Source organism: Rhinoderma darwinii (assembly GCF_050947455.1).
Source record: "Rhinoderma darwinii isolate aRhiDar2 chromosome 1 unlocalized genomic scaffold, aRhiDar2.hap1 SUPER_1_unloc_21, whole genome shotgun sequence".
In the NCBI taxonomy this organism is placed as follows: domain Eukaryota; kingdom Metazoa; phylum Chordata; class Amphibia; order Anura; family Rhinodermatidae; genus Rhinoderma; species Rhinoderma darwinii.
In genome coordinates, this window is record NW_027461658.1 from 167,815 (window position 1) to 190,853 (window position 23,039).

General features: G+C 47.0%; 1 long non-coding RNA gene across 1 annotated transcript; it reads right to left on the minus strand.

Annotated features, from left to right (window-relative positions):
• Window positions 1-4,170: 4,170 nt before the first annotated feature.
• On the minus strand, window positions 4,171-22,729 carry LOC142670922 (uncharacterized). The gene is made up of 3 exons (XR_012851778.1): window positions 22,588-22,729; window positions 4,737-4,897; window positions 4,171-4,248 (listed from the first exon to the last, which is right to left on the minus strand). It is a non-coding gene; the product is annotated as an uncharacterized LOC142670922 (long non-coding RNA).
• Window positions 22,730-23,039: the final 310 nt, after the last annotated feature.

The window sequence follows — 23,039 nt, forward strand, 5'->3', positions numbered from 1 at the left end:
GTTGGGGTGCTTTTTTTCATTTATTTGTTGAGAATATGAAACATTTTCAGCTAAAACTATGTCTGATTGAAGAAAAAGGATTTTTTTTTATTTTCACTACCCAATTCTAATAAAATCTATGAAACACCTGTGGGGTCAAAATACTCACTACACCCCTAGATGAATTCCTCAAGGGGTGTAGTTTCGTGAATCGAGTCACTTTTGGGGAGTTTCCACTGTACTGGTACCTTAGGAGCTTTGCAAAAGTGGCATGGTGTCAAGAAACCAATCCAGCAAAATCTGTGCTCCAAAAGCCAAATGGCACTCCTTCTCTTCTGATCCTTGCCGTATGCCCAAACAGCAGTTTATGACCACAAGTGGGGTATTGCCGTACTCCAGAGAAGTTGCTTTACAACTGTTGGGGTTCTTTTATTCCTTTATTTGTTGAGAAAATGAAAAATGTTGAGCTAAAGCTACGTCTTATTGTAAAAAAAGGATTTTTTTTATCTTCACTGCCCAATTCTAATAAAATCTATGAAACCCCTGTGGGTTCAAAATGCTCACTACACCCCTAGATGGATTCTTCAAGGAGTGGTCTCCTAAATGGAGTCACTTTTTTGGTGTTTTCACTGTTTTGGTCCCTTAGGGGCTTTGCAAATGCGACGTGGTCTCCGCAAACCATTCCTGCTAAATTTGAGCTCCAAAAGCCAAATGGCGGTCTTTCCCTTCTAAGCTCCGCCGTGTGTCCAAACAGCCGTTTATGACCACATGCGGGGTATTGTTTTACTCGGGAGAAATTGCTTTACAAAAGTAGTGGTGCATTTTCTCCTCTTAGTCCTTTAGAAAAAATTAGCTAAACCTACATTTTCTTTGAAAGAATGTAGATTTTCATTTTCACGGCCTACTTCCAATAATTTCTGCAAAAAACCTGCGGGGTCAAAATGCTCACTATACCCCTAGATAATTTCCTCAAGGGGTATAGTTTCCAAAATGGGGTCACTTTTGGGGGATTTCCACTGTTTTGGTGCCGCAAGAGCCTTTCAAACCCGACATGGAGCCTAAAATATTTTCTAATAAAAAGGAGGCCCCAAAATCCACTAGGTGTTCCTTTGTTTCTGAGGCCTGTGCTTCAGTCAATAAGTGCACTAGGGCCACATGTGGGGTATTTCTAAAAACTGCAGAATCTGGGCAATAGATATGGAGTTGCGTTTCTTGGGTAAAACTTTCTGTGTTACAAAAAAAATAGATAAAAAATGAATTTCTGCAAAAAAAAATAAAGAAATTTGAACATTTCACATCTATTTTGCCTTAATTCCTGTGAAACATCTAAAGGGTTAAGAAACGTTCTAAATGCTGTTTTGAATACTTTGAGGGGTGAAGTTTTTAAAATGGGGTGACTTAGAGGGTTTCTAATATATATAAGGCCCTAAAATCCACTTCACAACTGAACTGGCCCCTGTAAAAATAGCCTTTTGAAATTTTCTTGAAAATGTGAGAAATTGCTGCTAAAGTTCTAAGCCTTGTGATGTCATAGAAAAATAAAAGGATGTCCAAAAACGATGCCAATCTAAAGTAGACATATGGGGGATGTTAATTAGCAACAATTTTGTGGGTTATAACTATCTGTCTTACAAGCAGATACATATAAATTTAGAAAAATGCTAATTTTTGCAATTTTTCGCTAAATTTTGGTGTTTTTCACAATTAAATACTTAATGTATCAAGCAAATTTTGCAAGTAACATAAAGTCCAATGTGTCACGAGAATAAAATCTCAGAATCGCTTGGATAGGTAAAAGCATTCCGAAGTTATTACCACATAAAGTGAAACATGTCAGATTTGAAAAAATTGGCTGTGTCCTGAAGGCCAAAACAGGCTGTGTCTTGAAGGGGTTAAGGGCGTCTGGTCTCCTTACACAAGGTTAGAAGCTCATACCGCAAATGACAGGGGGCTGATATTTACCCTTCCAGCATCGCTCCTTACGTGTTCAGCACAGACAGGAGGTAAAGTAAGGAACGTCTGTTTGGAGCTCAGGCATTGACCCCATCAGGAACGTCTGACAAACTCTCGGATTTTATGAGCAGGATGACAAAGAAAAATCATCCTGTGTGGGCGGGGGAAGCAGGACTCACAGCTTTTCTCTAGAAGTCCTGGCAGCATTTATACCGTTCTTTAGATGAAAATACTGAATGATGTCATTGAAAACATTATATCCCAGATCTCAGCGTCTACCCCCCGATCCTATACTGCCCTCTGATAGAGGAACATAAGAGACCGGACACATCCACACTAAATGGATCCTTCTAACTGGACAAATCTTCTCAAAAAGGAGGCTGGTCCAGAGAGTAGCCGTACGCCATGGGTCCTGCTGCTGAAAGATCCAACAATCAGCTCATATCACCGGACAACACTGCGGGCGGTCACATAATTAATATGTATGTAATATTACACAACTCACAATCACATGAACCCCAACAATATAATACAAGGGAAGTTGCTCTTTAACCCTCTCACTGCTTGTCCGGAGCTGTGCTCATGCAGGGGGAAAAGTACTGCGCACAGCTCGGACAGTAGTGTTACTGCAGGGAGAACGGCTTGTAATGAGCGGCAGCTTCTCCCTGCACAGTAAGGCTGAGTTCACACACACTATATACGGACGTAACTCGGGCGTTTTAGCCCCGAATTACGTCCGAAAATGCGGCTCAAAAGCGTCGGCAAACATCTGCCCATTCATTTGAATGGGTCTTACGATTTTCTGTGCCGACGGTCATTTTTTTTACTCGCCGCTGTCAAAAGGCGGCACGTAAAAAAGACGCCCGCGTCAAAGAAGTGTCTGTCACTTCTTCAGACGTAAATGGAGCCGTTTTCCATGGACTCCATAGAAAAACAGCTCCAATTACGTCCGTAATGGACGCAGCGAAAGACGCCTGCACATGCCATTACGGCTGAAATTACGGTGCTGTTTTCTCCTGAAAACAGAACTGTAATTTCAGCCGTAACGGACGCTGCCGTGTGAACATACCCTAACAGTAAAGTTTAACGGTCCATGACCACCCTGACCAGGTCTTCTGCATTTCTAGCGTCCTGCTGCTGGATTCCTCTTGTTCTTGAGTTCGATTCCCCTGAAACTCCATTCCAATAAAATGTTTAAAATAAAATGTAACGGAGTGTAAAATAAATAAAGAATTATATCTCCACACACACATTGTTCAACCTGTGTTACTTACAATCGGACAGATCCCTGGATCCACATTCCTCATTACTACCAGTAACCCTGTGTATTGTGTCTTACAAGGAAGATCTTTAACCCTTTCTTATATCTCTCGCCACACTTTACCATTACCAAATCCTGTGGGAGCAGGTTCCATGACTTTACGGTTCGGACAGTGATGTGCGGCTTTAGGACTTTGTGATGAAATTGCATTTCCTTTAATTGTAAGCAGTGACCCCGTGTTCTCTGCGGGTCCATGAAAATAATCATTTATTACATTGTTTTATAGGGACGTTTCCATTTTTATATAAAGATATCCCCTCCCCCTCAACCTTCTCTTCTCAACAGGAAATACATTTAGTTTTGATGGCCTTTCTTCATAACTGAGAACTTCCAGACCTCGTATTATTCCCAAATGGAGAAATGGTGGCAGAAATTTCTGTGATTGTCCAACTCATCTGAACGTGGTTACTACAAATTCATGTACCTACTGCAGAAAGAACCGCATTCAGAAATATGGAAACTTCTGCGTGTGAACATAACCTAGTGCAGCACTGCCGCAAAGCGAGGAACGTGTGATCAGAGATCAGGAATCACATGTCTGTATATACTGCACATGACGAAATTAATACTTCAAAAAATAAACAAACAAAATATAATATCTATATCTTCTTACCTTGTGATGTGCGCGGCCGGTAGTCCTCCATCATGACCTCCTCGTACAGATCCTTGTGTCCTTCTAGATACTCCCACTCCTCCATGGAGAAATAGACAGTGACATCCTGACACCTTATAGGAACCTGACACACACAATGATACAGTCATCACCCAGACACCTCCAGTGCCGTTACTGTAGAATTTCCCAGCATTCCCAGCAGTGTCACCTCTCCAGTCAGCAGCTCCGTCATCTTGTAGATCAGTTCTAAGATCTTCTTCTCATGTATCCGGGAGTGAGGGGGAGGCTCTGTGATGGGGCTCTGACTACTGCTCCATCCTCCTGACTCATGGATGATGGGAGTCGTACAGTCACCCGATGTCTTCTTCACTATTGTGTACTCCTGTGTATGGAGAGAGACACTTAGAGAACTGAACACAGTATTCCCCCCTCAGTAGAGAGAGAGAGATTGTGACCCCGCTGTATAGAGCTCTAGTGACCCCACATCTGTAATACTGGAGACCTCACCTACAAAAAGACATTGAGAAAATAGAACGAGGCCAAAACTAAAAAGTAATAATATTGGGCGGACTAGATGGACCATGTGCTCTCCTCCTGCCGTCATCTCCTATGTTTCTATAGATGTCATCCTGATCCTCCTGGCTCCTTTTCATTCTCATTGCTCTACAACATCACTATTGCTGCATTGGTGACATGACACATAACTGACCATATTGGTGGCAGATCTTCAGCTTTTCTGCTGGTGGCTTCTTGATGTCACTTGGAAGGTCTGGACGCTGTTATACAGGACACTGGATTCTTCCTATTCCTTCCTATTATGTATTGTCCCTTCCCTATGTGTGCCTTGTTCTATAATGTAGAAAAGTTTACCTCTCCGCTCAACAGGTAGATGATCTCCAAGGTGAAGTCTAATATTCTTCTGCTCATCTCATTCCTGTCCTTGTCCATCCTTGGTGGGTCATTCAGGAGAAGGAACGTTGTGGAGAAGATGAGAAAACTGGAGGAACTGGAGGATCTAGTACTGCAGACGTCTTTATGAAGAAAGGAGAAGATGGAGATCATACAGGGGACAACATCATGTGTGACATACAGAACCTCACTTATTCATCATTGAGAGAAACATCTTCTCAGAGCCGTCACCACATGGAATAAAGGGGTATTCCCAACACGGACTTTTCTCCCCAGGATATGCCAGAAATGTCTGATAGATGCGGCTCCACCTCTGGGTGGCCGTGCTCGGCTGTTTCTGGACCTCCTATACAAGTGAATGGAGAGAGTCGTGTACATGTGTGGTCACCTCTCCATTCATTCTCCACCTGGATGTAGTCATCACCTCACCAGGCGGGTCGGTGGACCCCGTTCTCCGCATAGAGTTGGGACCCCCATATATCAGACATTTATGGCATATCTCTCAGGTGAGAAGAGTAAAATGAAGAAATTCCCCCCCAGACAATGAAGACCTGACTCCTGACATCCGGACACATGGCGGATACTGCGGAGACATTGCTGACATCTCACAAGACGTGGTGCACACTATGCAGTCAGTGTTTGATATGAACTGTGAGGTTCTGCAGCAGCTGAGGTGACATTATATAGAGGGAACATGCAGTGTGATCTCTTATGTTACAGCGCAGGTGGAGCGGAGCAGAGTGATACATTGTTTTGTGGGATAAGATTCAGTATAAACTTGTATTTTACTCATTTAACCCCTTCCTGCACAGGACATTTACCGCTCAGGACTTGTTCACGTGACATAGGGAAGACCTGACACCTGCTGCAAAGGCTGGAGACCTGAGGGAACGCCGACCCCGGGCATTTAACTACTTAGATGGCGTGGTCAATATCGACTGCAGAATCTAAGCTGTAAGAAAGAGGGGGGGGGGTCCTCTCTGACAGATCATCAGCCCCTCACAACACGATCACGGGGTATAGATGGTTGTCATCGCAGCCTGGGGGGTAATGAAATTCTGCCATCTTTCTGCTCCTATTAACCCCTTAATCTTAATCACGATATACTGCGATATTAGTATTACAGTGTATTGTACCAGCGATCTAATCGTCACTAGTTCACGTCCCCCAGGGGAGTAATACAATTTGCTAAAAATATTCAAATAAAGCGTTTAGTTCTCTACAAAATATTAAATATAAAATAAAACCTTTTCACAATTTGTCTTTAAAGGAACGTAAAGAACACAAACAATAAACATAACTGGTATCACGGCATCCGTGAACAGAAGGATTATAATAAAAGGTTATTTACCCGCACGGTGAACGATGCAAGAAAAAAAAACCCCCAAAAAAACACTAGAAGCTCCAAAAAAAATAAATATTAAAAAGTGATCAAAAAATTGCAACTCGTCCTACAAAAAATAAGCCCTCACTCCGCTCCATCGACAGAAAATTAAAAAGTTCTGGCTCTGGATACATAGTTGCCAACATTTCTTTCCCCAGGGACACTTAGGATGTGGCTTCTTTGGTGGGTGTGGCTTATGGGCATGACTTATCTGGTGGATGTGGGTTATGGGGCGTGGCTTCCCAGAATTTCTCCATATTAATAAACAGACCAAATATTCTGCACTAGTTTGGCTGACAACCATTATGGTGGCCGGTATCTCTCTCTGGGTATGTGGTTGTTTACAGGCAGGTGATGTCTCACTTTATCACTAGGGCGAGAAGATATGTGCTGACCGCTACTGGCAGCGTAAAAACCAGCGTAGATAGTGCCATACTCAGTGCCCCTTGTAAATTGCGCCACTCACTGTTTCTTGTAGATAGCGCCACAACCCCCTGTAGATATTACCACACACAACCCCCTGTACATAGTGCCACACACAACCCCCTGTACATAGTGCCACACACAACCCCCTGTACATAGTGCCACACACAACCCCCTGTACATAGTGCCACACACAACCCCCTGTACATAGTGCCACACACAACCCCCTGTCCATGGTGCCACACACACCCCACTGTAGATAGTGCCAAACACATACACTCACCCCTGTAGATAGTGCCAAACTCACACCCTGTAGATAGTGCCTCACACCCCCCCTGTAGATAGACAGCCCTCCGTAGATAGCGCCGCACACCCCACTGTAGATAATGCCACACACACCGCCTTTTAGAGATAGGGCCACACACACCCTCCTGTAGATAGTGCCAAACAAACACACACACACACACACACACACACACCCCACTGTAGATAGCGCCGAACACCCCACTGTAGATACACACACACACACACACACACACCCCTGTAGATAGTGCCACACACTCCCCTGTAAATAGTGCCACACACACAGACCTCCATAGATAGTGCCACACACCCCACTGTAGATGGTGCCACACACTCCCCCTGAAGATAGTGCCAAACACACATACACACCCTGTAGATAGCGACACACACACCCCTGCAGATAGTGTCGCACACCCCACTGTAGATGGTGCCACACACTCCCCCTGAAGATAGTGCCAAACACATACACACCCTGTAGATAGCGCCGAACAACCCACTGTAGATAACGCCACACCACCCCCTTTAGATAGCGCCACACACAAAATCCCCTGTAGATAGTGCCACACACACACCCCTGCAGAGTGCCACACACACCCCTGTAGTTAGCGCCACACAAAACCCCCGTAGATAGTGCCGCACACACAACCACCTGTACATAGTGCCACACACTCCCCCCCCCTGTAAATAGTGTCACACACACAGCCCTCCATAGATAGTGCCACGCAAACACCCCTGTAGACAGCGACACACACAGCCCTGCAGATAGTGACACACACCCCACTGTAGATAATGCCACACATACACCCTTTAGATAGAGCCATCACACAGCCCCCTGTAGATAGCGCCACACACTCCCCCTGTAGATAGCGCCACACACTCCCCCTGTAGATAGCGCCACACACACATACACACCCTGTAGATAGCGCCGAACACCCCACTGTAGATAACGCCACACCACCCCCTTTAGAGAGCTCCCCCCCCCCCTGCAGAGCACCACACACAACCCCCTGTAGATAGTGACACACACACCCCTGTAGATAATGCCACCCCCCCTGCAGAGTGCAACACACAAACACACCCTTGTAGATAGCACCACACACACCCCCTGAACATAGTGCCACAAATAGTGCCCTGTAGATATCGCCACACACACACCCCTTGTACATAGCTCCACACACACACCCCTGTAGAGAGTGCCACACACAGCCCCCATGCAGATAGCCACATACACACACCCCCCTGCAGGTAGCCCCACACATAGTCCTCTGTAGATAGCACCACACACACACACAGTCCCCTGAAGAAAGTACCACACACACACAGTCCCATGTAGACAGTGCCTTAAACAGCCCCCCTGTAGAGAGTGCCACACACAGCCCCCCTGTAGAGAGTGCCACACACAGCCCCCCTGTAGAGAGTGCCACACACACTTTAGATAGTGCCACACACTGCCCCCTGTAGATAGTGCCACACACTGCCCCCTGTAGATAGTGCCACACACTCCCCCTGTAGATAGTGACACACACTGCCCCCTGTAGATAGTGACACACACACTGCTCCCTGTAGATATTACCACACACTGCTACCTGTATATATTACCACACACACTGCTCCCTGTAGATATTACCACACACACTGCCCCCTGTAGATATTACCACACACACTGCTCCCTGTAGATATTACCACACACACTGCTCCCTGTAGATATTACCACACACTGCTCCCTGTAGATATTACCACACACACTGCTCCCTGTAGATATTACCACACACTGCTCCCTGTATATATTACCACACACACTGCTCCCTGTAGATATTACCACACACACTGCTCCCTGTAGATATTACCACACACACACTGCTCCCTGTAGATATTACCACACACACTGCTCCCTGTATATATTACCACACACACTGCTCCCTGTAGATATTACCACACACACTGCTCCCTGTAGATATTACCACACACACTGCTCCCTGTAGATATTACCACACACACTGCTCCCTGTAGATATTACCACACACGCTGCTCCCTGTAGATATTACCACACACGCTGCTCCCTGTAGATATTACCACACACGCTGCTCCCTGTAGATAATACCACACACACTGCTCCCTGTAGATATTACCACACACACTGTTCCCTGTAGATATTACCACACACACTGCTCCCTGTAGATATTACCACACACGCTGCTCCCTGTAGATATTACCACACACGCTGCTCCCTGTAGATATTACCACACACTGCTCCCTGTAGATATTACCACACACACTGCTCCCTGTAGATATTACCACACACACTGCTCCCTGTAGATATTACCACACACACTGCTCCCTGTAGATATTACCACACACACTGCTCCCTGTAGATATTACCACACACACTGCTCCCTGTAGATATTACCACACACGCTGCTGCCTGTAGATATTACCACACACGCTGCTCCCTGTAGATATTACCACACACGCTGCTCCCTGTAGATATTACCACACACGCTGCTCCCTGTAGATATTACCACACACGCTGCTCCCTGTAGATATTACCACACACGCTGCTCCCTGTAGATATTACCACACACGCTGCTCCCTGTAGATATTACCACACACACACTGCTCCCTGTAGATATTACCACACACACTGCTCCCTGTAGATATTACCACACACGCTGCTCCCTGTAGATATTACCACACACGCTGCTCTCTGTAGATATTACCACACACACTGCTCCCTGTAGATATTACCACACACACTGCCCCCTGTAGATATTACCACACACACTGCTCCCTGTATATATTACCACACACACTGCTCCCTGTAGATATTACCACACACACTGCTCCCTGTAGATATTACCACACACACTGCTACCTGTAGATATTACCACACACACTGCTCCCTGTAGATATTACCACACACACTGCTCCCTGTAGATATTACCACACACACTGCTCCCTGTATATATTACCACACACACTGTTCCCTGTAGATATTACCACACACACTGCTCCCTGTAGATAGCACCACACACACTGCTCCCTGTAGATATTACCACACACACTGCTCCCTGTAGATATTACCACACACGCTGCTCCCTGTAGATATTACCACACACACACTGCTCCCTGTAGATATTACCACACACGCTGCTCCCTGTATATATTACCACACACACTGCTCCCTGTAGATATTACCACACACGCTGCTCCCTGTAGATATTACCACACACACACTGCTCCCTGTAGATATTACCACACACGCTGCTCCCTGTAGATATTACCACACACACTGCTCCCTGTAGATATTACCACACACACTGCCCCCTGTAGATATTACCACACACTGCCCCCTGTAGATATTACCACACACACTGCTCCCTGTAGATATTACCACACACTGCTCCCTGTAGATATTACCACACACACTGCTCCCTGTAGATATTACCACACACGCTGCTCCCTGTAGATATTACCACACACGCTGCTCTCTGTAGATATTACCACACACACTGCTCCCTGTAGATATTACCACACACACTGCCCCCTGTAGATATTACCACACACACTGCTCCCTGTAGATATTACCACACACACTGCTCCCTGTATATATTACCACACACACTGCTCCCTGTAGATATTACCACACACACTGCTCCCTGTAGATATTACCACACACACTGCTCCCTGTAGATATTACCACACACACTGCCCCCTGTAGATATTACCACACTGCCCCCTGTAGATATTACCACACACACTGCTCCCTGTATATATTACCACACACACTGCTCCCTGTAGATATTACCACACACACTGCTCCCTGTAGATATTACCACACACACTGTTCCCTGTAGATATTACCACACACACTGCTCCCTGTAGATATTACCACACACACTGCTCCCTGTAGATATTACCACACACACTGCTCCCTGTAGATATTACCACACACACTGTTCCCTGTATATATTACCACACACACTGCTCCCTGTATATATTACCACACACACTGCTCCCTGTAGATATTACCACACACTGCTCCCTGTAGATATTACCACACACACTGCCCCCTGTATATATTACCACACACACTGCTCCCTGTAGATATTACCACACACTGTTCCCTGTATATATTACCACACACACTGCTCCCTGTATATATTACCACACACACTGCTCCCTGTATATATTACCACACACGCTGCCCCCTGTAGATATTACCACACGCTGCTCCCTGTAGATATTAGCACACACACTGCTCCCTGTATATATTACCACACACACTGCCCCCTGTATATATTACCACACACACTGCCCCCTGTATATATTACCACACACGCTGCTCCCTGTAGATATTACCACACAGGCTGCTCCCTGTAGATATTACCACACACGCTGCTCCCTGTAGATATTACCACACACGCTGCTCACTGTAGATATTACCACACACGCTGCTCACTGTAGATATTACCACACACGCTGCTCACTGTAGATATTACCACACACGCTGCTCCCTGTAGATATTACCACACACGCTGCTCCCTGTAGATATTACCACACACGCTGCTCCCTGTAGATATTACCACACACACTGCTCCCTGTAGATATTACCACACACACTGCTCCCTGTAGACATTACCACACACACTGCCCCCTGTAGATATTACCACACACACTGCTTCCTGTAGATATTACCACACACACTGCTCCCTGTAGATATTACCACACACACTGCTCCCTGTAGATATTACCACACACACTGCTCCCTGTAGATATTACCACACACTGCTGCCTGTAGATATTACCACACACGCTGCTCCCTGTATATATTACCACACACGCTGCTCCCTGTAGATATTACCACACACACTGCTCCCTGTATATATTACCACACACACTGCTCCCTGTAGATATTACCACACACACTGCTCCCTGTAGATATTACCACACACACTGCTTCCTGTAGATATTACCACACACACTGCTCCCTGTAGATATTACCACACACACTGCTCCCTGTAGATATTACCACACACACTGCACCCTGTATATATTACCACACACGCTGCTCCCTGTATATATTACCACACACACTGCTCCCTGTAGATATTACCCCACACACTGCTCCCTGTATATATTACCACACACACTGCTCCCTGTATATATTACCACACACGCTGCTCCCTGTAGATATTACCACACACGCTGCTCCCTGTAGATATTACCACACACGCTGCTCCCTGTAGATATTACCACACACGCTGCTCCATGTAGATATTACCACACACACTGCTCCCTGTAGATATTACCACACACACTGCTCCCTGTAGATATTACCACACACACTGCTCCCTGTAGATATTACCACACACACTGCCCCCTGTATATATTACCACACACACTGCTCCCTGTATATATTACCACACACACTGCTCCCTGTAGATATTACCCCACACACTGCTCCCTGTATATATTACCACACACACTGCTCCCTGTAGATATTACCACACACTGCTCCCTGTAGATATTACCACACACACTGCTCCCTGTAGATATTACCACACACACTGCTCCCTGTATATATTACCACACACACTGCTCCCTGTAGATATTACCACACACACTGCTCCCTGTAGATATTACCACACACACTGCTCCCTGTAGATATTACCACACACACTGCTCCCTGTAGATATTACCACACACGCTGCTCCCTGTAGATATTACCACACACTGCTCCCTGTAGATATTACCACACACACTGCTCCCTGTAGATATTACCACACACACTGCTCCCTGTAGATATTACCACACACGCTGCTCCCTGTAGATATTACCACACACACACACTGCTCCCTGTATATATTACCACACACACTGCTCCCTGTATATATTACCGCACACACTGCTCCCTGTAGATATTACCACACACTGCTCCCTGTAGATATTACCACACACACTGCTCCCTGTAGATATTACCACACACACTGCTCCCTGTATATATTACCACACACACTGCTCCCTGTAGATATTACCACACACACTGCTCCCTGTAGATATTACCACACACACTGCTCCCTGTAGATATTACCACACACACTGCTCCCTGTAGATATTACCACACACTGCTCCCTGTAGATATTACCACACACTGCTCCCTGTAGATATTACCACACACACTGCTCCCTGTAGATATTACCACACACACTGCTCCCTGTAGATATTACCACACACGCTGCTCCCTGTAGATATTACCACACACACACACTGCTCCCTGTATATATTACCACACACACTGCTCCCTGTATATATTACCACACACACTGCTCCCTGTAGATATTACCACACACTGCTCCCTGTAGATATTACCACACACACTGCTCCCTGTAGATATTACCACACACACTGCTCCCTGTATATATTACCACACACACTGCTCCCTGTAGATATTACCACACACTGCTCCCTGTAGATATTACCACACACACTGCTCCCTGTATATATTACCACACACACTGCTCCCTGTAGATATTACCACACACTGCTCCCTGTAGATATTACCACACACACTGCTCCCTGTAGATATTACCACACACACTGCTCCCTGTATATATTACCACACACACTGCTCCCTGTAGATATTACCACACACGCTGCTCCCTGTATATATTACCACACACTGCTCCCTGTAGATATTACCACACACACTGCTCCCTGTATATATTACCACACACACTGCTCCCTGTAGATATTACCACACACGCTGCTCCCTGTAGATATTACCACACACGCTGCTCCCTGTAGATATTACCACACACGCTGCTCCCTGTATATATTACCACACACGCTGCCCCCTGTATATATTACCACACACACTGCTCCCTGTATATATTACCACACACTGCTCCCTGTAGATATTACCACACACACTGCTCCCTGTAGATATTACCACACACACTGCCCCCTGTAGATATTACCACACACACTGCTCCCTGTATATATTACCACACACACTGCTCCCTGTAGATATTACCACACACACTGCTCCCTGTAGATATTACCACACACACTGCCCCCTGTAGATATTACCACACACACTGCTCCCTGTAGATATTACCACACACGCTGCTCCCTGTAGATATTACCACACACTGCTCCCTGTAGATATTACCACACACGCTGCTCCCTGTAGATATTACCACACACGCTGCCCCCTGTAGATATTACCACACACGCTGCTCCCTGTAGATATTACCACACACACACTGCTCCCTGTATATATTACCACACACACTGCTCCCTGTAGATATTACCACACACACTGCTCCCTGTATATATTACCACACACACTGCTCCCTGTATATATTACCACACACACTGACCCCTGTATATATTACCACACACACTGCTCCCTGTAGATATTACCACACACACTGCTCCCTGTAGATATTACCACACACACTGCTCCCTGTAGATATTACCACACACACTGCCCCCTGTAGATATTACCACACACACTGCTCCCTGTAGATATTACCACACACACTGCTCCCTGTAGATATTACCACACACACTGCTCCCTGTAGATATTACCACACACACTGCTCCCTGTAGATATTACCACACACGCTGCTCCCTGTAGATATTACCACACACGCTGCTCCCTGTAGATATTACCACACACACTGCTCCCTGTATATATTACCACACACACTGCTCCCTGTATATATTACCACACACACTGCCCCCTGTAGATATTACCACACACGCTGCTCCCTGTAGATATTACCACACACGCTGCTCCCTGTATATATTACCACACACGCTGCTCCCTGTAGATATTACCACACACGCTGCTCCCTGTATATATTACCACACACGCTGCTCCCTGTATATATTACCACACACGCTGCTCCCTGTATATATTACCACACACACTGCCCCCTGTAGATATTACCACACACGCTGCTCCCTGTAGATATTACCACACACGCTGCTCCCTGTATATATTACCACACACGCTGCTCCCTGTAGATATTACCACACACACTGCTCCCTGTAGATATTACCACACACGCTGCTCCCTGTAGATATTACCACACACGCTGCTCCCTGTAGATATTACCACACACTGCTCACTGTAGATATTACCACACACACTGCTCCCTGTATATATTACCACACACACTGCTCCCTGTAGATATTACCACACACACTGCTCCCTGTAGATAGCACCACACACACTGCTCCCTGTATATATTACCACACACGCTGCCCCCTGTAGATATTACCACACACGCTGCTCCCTGTAGATATTACCACACACGCTGCTCCCTGTAGATATTACCACACACGCTGCTCCCTGTAGATATTACCACACACTGCTCACTGTAGATATTACCACACACACTGCTCCCTGTATATATTACCACACACACTGCTCCCTGTAGATATTACCACACACACTGCTCCCTGTAGATAGCACCACACACACTGCTCCCTGTATATATTACCACACACACTGCCCCCTGTAGATATTACCACACACGCTGCTCCCTGTAGATATTACCACACACGCTGCTCCCTGTAGATATTACCACACACGCTGCTCCCTGTAGATATTACCACACACGCTGCTCCCTGTAGATATTACCACACACGCTGCTCCCTGTAGATATTACCACACACGCTGCTCCCTGTAGATATTACCACACACGCTGCTCCCTGTAGATATTACCACACACGCTGCTCCCTGTATATATTACCACACACGCTGCTCCCTGTAGATATTACCACACACACTGCTCCCTGTAGATATTACCACACACACTGCTCCCTGTAGATAGCACCACACACACTGCTCCCTGTAGATATTACCACACACACACTGCTCCCTGTAGATATTGCCACACACGCTGCTCCCTGTAGATATTACCACACACACTGCTCCCTGTAGATATTACCACACACACTGCTCCCTGTAGATATTACCACACACGCTGCTCCCTGTAGATATTACCACACACACTGCTCCCTGTAGATATTACCACACACACTGCTCCCTGTATATATTACCACACACTGCTCCCTGTAGATATTACCACACACACTGCTCCCTGTAGATATTACCACATACACTGCTCCCTGTAGATATTACCACACACACTGCTCCCTGTAGATATTACCACACACACTGCTCCCTGTATATATTACCACACACGCTGCTCCCTGTAGATATTACCACACACGCTGCTCCCTGTAGATATTACCACACACACTGCTCCCTGTAGATATTACCACACACACTGCTCCCTGTATAACCATACACACAGCCCCCTGTAGATATTACCACACACACTGCTCCCTGTAGATATTACCACACACACTGCCCCCTGTAGATATTACCACACACACACTGCTCCCTGTATATATTACCACACACACTGCTCCCTGTAGATATTACCACACACACTGCTCCCTGTAGATATTACCACACGCTGCTCCCTGTAGATATTACCACACACACTGCTCCCTGTAGATATTACCACACACACTGCTCCCTGTAGATATTACCACACACACGCTGCTCCCTGTAGATATTACCACACACACTGCTCCCTGTAGATATTACCACACACACTGCTCCCTTTATAACCATACACACTGCTCCCTGTACATATTACCACACACACTGCTCCCTGTAGATATTACCACACACACTGCTCCCTGTAGATATTACCACACACACTGCTCCCTGTAGATATTACCACACACACTGCTCCCTGTATAACCATACACACTGCTCCCTGTAGATATTACCACACGCTGCTCCCTGTAGATATTACCACACACACTGCTCCCTGTACATATTACCACACACACTGCTCCCTGTAGATATTACCACACACACTGCTCCCTGTAGATATTACCACACACACTGCTCCCTGTAGATATTACCACACACGCTGCTCCCTGTAGATATTACCACACACACTGCTCCCTGTAGATATTACCACACACACTGCTCCCTGTAGATATTACCACACACGCTGCTCCCTGTAGATATTACCACACACGCTGCTCCCTGTAGATATTACCACACACACTACTCCCTGTAGATATTACCACACACACTGCTCCCTGTAGATATTACCACACACACTGCTCCCTGTACATATTACCACACACGCTGCTCCCTGTATATATTACCACACACACTGCTCCCTGTATATATTACCACACACACTGCTCCCTGTAGATATTACCACACACACTGCTCCCTGTAGATATTACCACACACACTGCTCCCTGTAGATATTACCACACACACTGCTCCCTGTAGATATTACCACACACACTGCTCCCTGTAGATATTACCACACACACTGCTCCCTGTAGATATTACCACACACTGCTCCCTGTATATATTACCACACACACTGCTCCCTGTAGATATTACCACACACACTGCTCCCTGTAGATATTACCACACACACTGCTCCCTGTAGATATTACCACACACGCTGCTCTCTGTAGATATTACCACACACACTGCTCCCTGTAGATATTACCACACACACTGCTCCCTGTAGATATTACCACACACACTGCTCCCTGTAGATATTACCACACACACTGCTCCCTGTAGATATTACCACACACGCTGCTCCCTGTAGATATTACCACACACACTGCTCCCTGTATATATTACCACACGCTGCTCCCTGTAGATATTACCACACACACTGCTCCCTGTAGATATTACCACACACACTGCAACCTGTAGATATTACCACACACACTGCTCCCTGTAGATATTACCACACACACTGCTCCCTGTAGATATTACCACACACTGCTCCCTGTATATATTACCACACACACTGCTCCCTGTAGATATTACCACACACACTGCTCCCTGTAGATATTACCACACACGCTGCTCCCTGTAGATATTACCACACACTGCTCCCTGTAGATATTACCACACACACAGCCCCCCTGTAGATATTACCACACACACTGCTCCCTGTAGATATTACCACACACACTGCTCCCTGTAGATATTACCACACACGCTGCTCCCTGTAGATATTACCACACACACTGCTCCCTGTAGATATTACCACACACACTGCTCCCTGTAGATATTACCACACACACACTGCTCCCTGTAGATATTACCACACACACTGCTCCCTGTAGATATTACCACACACACTGCTCCCTGTAGATATTACCACACACGCTACTCCCTGTAGATATTACCACACACGCTGCTCCCTGTAGATATTACCACACGCTGCTCCCTGTAGATATTACCACACACACTGCTCCCTGTATATATTACCACACACGCTGCTCCCTGTAGATATTACCACACACACTGCCCCCTGTAGATATTACCACACACTGCTCCCTGTAGATATTACCACACACTGCTCCCTGTATATATTACCACACACACTGCTCCCTGTAGATATTACCACACACTGCTCCCTGTAGATATTACCACACACTGCTCCCTGTAGATATTACCACACACACTACTCCCTGTAGATATTACCACACACGCTGCTCCCTGTATATATTACCACACACGCTGCTCCCTGTAGATATTACCACACACTGCTCCCTGTAGATATTACCACACACTGCTCCCTGTAGATATTACCACACACGCTGCTCCCTGTAGATAGTGACACACACTGCCCCCTGTAGATAGTGACACACACAGCCCCCTGTAGATAGTGACACACACAGCCCCCTGTAGATAGTGACACACACAGCCCCCTGTAGATAGTGACACACTGCCCCCTGTAGATAGTGACACACACTGCCCCCTGTAGATAGTGACACACACTGCCCCCTGTAGATAGTGACACACACAGCCCCCTGTAGATAGTGACACACACAGCCCCCTGTAGATATTACCACACACACTGCTCCCTGTAGATATTACCACACACACTGCTCCCTGTAGATATTACCACACACACTGCTCCCTGTAGATATTACCACACACGCTGCTCCCTGTATATATTACCACACACGTGGCTCCCTGTAGATATTACCACACACGCTGCTCCCTGTAGATATTACCACACACGCTGCTCCCTGTAGATATTACCACACACGCTGCTCCCTGTAGATATTACCACACACACTGCTCCCTGTAGATATTACCACACACACTGCTCCCTGTAGATATTACCACACACACTGCTCCCTGTAGATATTACCACACACACTGCTCCCTGTATATATTACCACACACTGCTCCCTGTAGATATTACCACACACACTGCCCCCTGTATATATTACCACACACATTGCCCCCTGTATATATTACCACACACACTGCTCCCTGTAGATATTACCACACACGCTGCTCCCTGTATATATTACCACACACACTGCCCCCTGTATATATTACCACACACACTGCCCCCTGTATATATTACCACACACGCTGCTCCCTGTAGATATTACCACACACACTGCTCCCTGTAGATATTACCACACACACTGCTCCCTGTAGATATTACCACACACTGCCCCCTGTAGATAGTGACACACTGCCCCCTGTAGATAGTGACACACACTGCCCCCTGTAGATAGTGACACACTGCCCCCTGTAGATAGTGACACACTGCCCCCTGTAGATAGTGACACACTGCCCCCTGTAGATAGTGACACACACACTGCTCCCTGTAGATAGTGACACACACAGCCCCCTGTAGATAGTGACACACACAGACCCCCTGTAGATAGTGACACACTGCCCCCTGTAGATAGTGACACACACTGCCCCCTGTAGATAGTGACACACACACACACACTGCCCCCTGTAGATAGTGACACACACAGCCCCCTGTAGATAGTGACACACACAGACCCCCTGTAGATAGTGACACACTGCCCCCTGTAGATAGTGACACACACTGCCCCCTGTAGATAGTGACACACACACACACACACTGCTCCCTGTAGATAGTGACACACACAGCCCCCTGTAGATAGTGACACACACAGACCCCCTGTAGATAGTGACACACTGCCCCCTGTAGATAGTGACACACACTGCCCCCTGTAGATAGTGACACACACACACACACACTGCCCCCTGTAGATAGTGACACACACTGCCCCCTGTAGATAGTGCCACACACAGCCCCCTGTAGATAGTGACACACACTGCCCCCTGTAGATAGTGACACACACTGCCCCCTGTAGATAGTGACACACACTGCCCCCTGTAGATAGTGCCACACACTGCCCCCTGTAGATAGTGACACACACAGACCCCCTGTAGATAGTGACACACTGCCCCCTGTAGATAGTGACACACACTGCCCCCTGTAGATAGTGACACACACACACACTGCCCCCTGTAGATAGTGACACACACAGCCCCCTGTAGATAGTGACACACACTGCCCCCTGTAGATAGTGACACACACTGCCCCCTGTAGATAGTGACACACACTGCCCCCTGTAGATAGTGACACACACTGCCCCCTGTAGATAGTGACACACACTGCCCCCTGTAGATAGTGACACACACAGCCCCCCCTGTAGATAGTGCCACACACAGCCCCCTGTAGATAGTGACACACACTGCCCCCTGTAGATAGTGACACACACTGCCCCCTGTAGATAGTGACACACACTGCTCCCTGTAGATAGTGACACACACAGCCCCCTGTAGATAGTGACACACACAGACCCCCTGTAGATAGTGACACACTGCCCCCTGTAGATAGTGACACACACTGCCCCCTGTAGATAGTGACACACACACACACACTGCCCCCTGTAGATAGTGACACACACAGCCCCCTGTAGATAGTGACACACACAGACCCCCTGTAGATAGTGACACACTGCCCCCTGTAGATAGTGACACACACTGCCCCCTGTAGATAGTGACACACACACACACACTGCTCCCTGTAGATAGTGACACACACAGACCCCCTGTAGATAGTGACACACTGCCCCCTGTAGATAGTGACACACACTGCCCCCTGTAGATAGTGACACACACACACACACTGCCCCCTGTAGATAGTGACACACACTGCCCCCTGTAGATAGTGCCACACACAGCCCCCTGTAGATAGTGACACACACTGCCCCCTGTAGATAGTGACACACACTGCCCCTTGTAGATAGTGCCACACACAGCCCCCTGTAGATAGTGACACACACAGACCCCCTGTAGATAGTGACACACACTGCCCCCTGTAGATAGTGACACACACACACACTGCCCCCTGTAGATAGTGACACACACAGCCCCCTGTAGATAGTGACACACACTGCCCCCTGTAGATAGTGACACACACTGCCCCCTGTAGATAGTGACACACACTGCCCCCTGTAGATAGTGACACACACTGCCCCCTGTAGATAGTGACACACACAGCCCCCTGTAGATAGTGACACACACTGCCCCCTGTAGATAGTGACACACACTGCCCCCTGTAGATAGTGACACACACAGCCCTCCCTATAAGAGTGGAATCCCCAGTCAGAGTGTTGCCGACATTCTGGCCGGGGATTCCACCCCAGAAGGAGTGAATGGCAGAGCAGGGAGCGGATAGTTTCCTGCTCCACCATAGTATTTAACTGTATCGGTGTCCTGAGGATGCAGATACAATTGTATATGGCCGGGACACGTCCAGTACAGTAATTTGCCGGGACTGTCTCTGTAAATCCAGGACTGTTGGCAACTATGAGAATCTGGCGACAGAAAATAAAAATTGAAACCAAAAGGTTTTTTTGTAAATGTCGCACATCATGAAAAACTCTAGAAATTTGTTATCACGGTAACCGCACGGTCCTGGGGAATAATGTTACGTGGACGTTTTTACAACACAGTGATCGCCGTAAGAATAAGACCGAAAAACATTGGAGGAATCACAGATTCTCCCCATTTCCCCCACATAGAAGTTTTGCAGTTGCAGTGACATTATGTGATACTTTATACGACGCCCTGAAAATCTACAACTCGTCCCGCAGAATCTAATCCTCGCACCGCGGCACCGACAGAAATACACAGAAGTTATAGATCCGAGAAGACGAAGAGGGAAAAACGACAACAGAACCTGGCCTGGAGGTTAAGGGGTTAACCTGCGGTGCGGATTATAAACACGCAGGATATCGGATTTATACCGCGGATTCGCGGCGCATTTGTTGCAGAATTTCCCCATTAAGTTCAATGGGAAAGTCAAGTTCCGCCACAAACGCCATTGTTCCCAGAATCCTCTGCGGCTCCACCGCGTGTTCACAGCAACGCTGCAGGTTACACATATATAGAAAAGAAGGCGTCATGTGACCCCTGCAGCCAATCACAGGCCGGAGAGGTCACATATCATTATAGGGGTCACCTGGACACAGCCGGAAGAGCAGGGACGTGTTGCTATGGTAACGCTGGGAGAGGTGAGGATCGGCCTTGTTGTATTTCTGTAGTAGATATTCGGGAGGATTATACGGCCACCATTTGGTGTGAATATTCGGGGTGATTTCCTTGCGTGTTGTGGGTCGTATTCGCTACGTGTGAACAGTCCCTTAAACCGCACGGTGAACGACATTAACAAGAAATGTATAAAAGTCAGTGAATAAGTTGTATGTCCCGAATATTATGTCATTACAAAACACGACTCGTCCCACAAAACATCCGAAATAACAATTTACCCCAAAGAGGCCGGCACTGGAGGGGTTAAATCCCGGCTAGGAGTCCAGTGGGCGGGGTCACTCAATGATTGACAGCTCTCTGTATACACAGTCATACAGGGGTGACTGATAACAGAGAGAACACCCGACCTGCGCTGCTCTCTTTCTCATACACCGAAATAGCGAAAGAACCTGAGATGACGTCACTACCACGTGACCAAGGAGGGGCGGACCTTATCAGAGGAGAGGAGGCGTGGTGGATGAAGGACCTGTGATATTAAAATCACGTGACCGCGGCATGATGTGACTAATGAGCGATGGACGGATGACATGTGATGATGATCACGTGACATCAGGCGCAGATCTCTGAGGGAGAGGTACTCAAGCGCAATGGAAAGCGGATGATCACGTGACATGAGGGGCGGAGTTCTATTCCCTCCCTCCCCGGTCACATTGGTGGTGACGTCATCACA